Genomic DNA, 1,442 nt, shown 5'->3' on the forward strand with positions numbered 1-1,442 from the left:
GTTCTTTTTTCCATTTCCATGAGTGTATATTACAGTAGTGGTGTAGAGACGAAGATGTTTACATAGGACAGCCTGGCATGGAGAGCTGCAACAAAATAGTTACGAACTACTTTGTTAAGTACGGTGCAGAAATGTGCGAGTGCGGAGGTATCTGATTGTATCTCATGAAATCTAAGACAAAAAAGGGGAAAAACCGACACACCACGAGGAAATTATCCAAAGTGGACGGAAATTGGTAGATGTGCATGTGCAGACAAACAAATGATTCCAGTTTGAGAAAAATGCATGAGTTATTCAAGAGAAAGGTCTTTACAAACCGAGCAAATCAATAACGCGTTGGCCCGCCTCTGGTCCTTATGCAAGCAGTTATTCGAATTGGTACTTATTGACAGTTACTGGATATCCTCCTGAGGGGTATTGTGCCAAATTGTTTCCAGTTGGCCTTGCCCTTAACGCTTTAAAGTTTCTCAGTTTGGGAGAGAGATACTCTGAACTTGCTGTCAAAGGTAGGGTTTGGCAAGCATTGAGGACAAACAGTCGAAACTTTCGGTCTGGAATCTCGCTGACTTTATTACAATTCATATGTTTTTGGATGGTGTCTGCCTTTAGCAAAACACATAACTATGTTTTGCTAAAGGCAGACTTCATAAAATAAATGTGTGCGTTGTTAAAAAAGGCACTCCGTCATCAGGCCGCATGTGGCCCACCGGGACCATCCGACCGCCGTATCAGCCTGAGCTGAGGATGCGGATAGGAGGGGCGTGTGGTCAGCACACCGCTTTCCCGGTCGTTATGATGGTTTACTTTGACCGGAGCCGGTACTATTCGGTCGAGTAGCTCCTCAATTGGCATCACTAGGCTGAGTGCACCGCGAAAAATGGCAGCAGCGCATGGCGTCCCGGATAGTCACCCCTCCAAGTGCCGGCCACGCCCTACAGCGCTTAACTTCGGTGATCTGACGGGAACCGGTGTATCCACTGCGGCAAGGCCGTTGCCATGTATTGTTAAAGCAAACAGACAAATGGTTCAAATGGCTCTGAGCACTATGGGACTTAACAGCTGTGGTCATCAGTCCCCTAGAACTTAGAACTACTTAAACCTAACTAACCTAAGGACATCACACACATCCATGCCCAAGGCAGGATTCGAACCTGCGACCGTAGCAGTCGCGCGGTTCCGGACTGAGCGCCTTAACCGCGAGACCACCGCGGCCGGCGCAAACTGACAAAAAAGCTTCAACCTCAAGAGCCGGCCGAAGTGGCCGTGCGGTTAAAGGCGCTGCAGTCTCGAACCGCAAGACCGCTACGGTCGCAGGTTCGAATCCTGCCTCGGGCATGGATGTTTGTGATGTCCTTAGGTTAGTTAGGTTTAACTAGTTCTAAGTTCTAGGGGACGAATGACCTCAGCAGTTGAGTTCCATAGTGCTCAGAGCCATTTGAACC

The 1,442-nt window shown here is 48.3% G+C and overlaps 1 pseudogene; it reads right to left on the minus strand.

The window, feature by feature from the left end:
- Positions 1-878: 878 nt before the first annotated feature.
- On the minus strand, positions 879-996 carry LOC124607948 (annotated as a pseudogene).
- Positions 997-1,442: the final 446 nt, after the last annotated feature.

Source organism: Schistocerca americana, chromosome 3 (assembly GCF_021461395.2).
Source record: "Schistocerca americana isolate TAMUIC-IGC-003095 chromosome 3, iqSchAmer2.1, whole genome shotgun sequence".
In the NCBI taxonomy this organism is placed as follows: domain Eukaryota; kingdom Metazoa; phylum Arthropoda; class Insecta; order Orthoptera; family Acrididae; genus Schistocerca; species Schistocerca americana.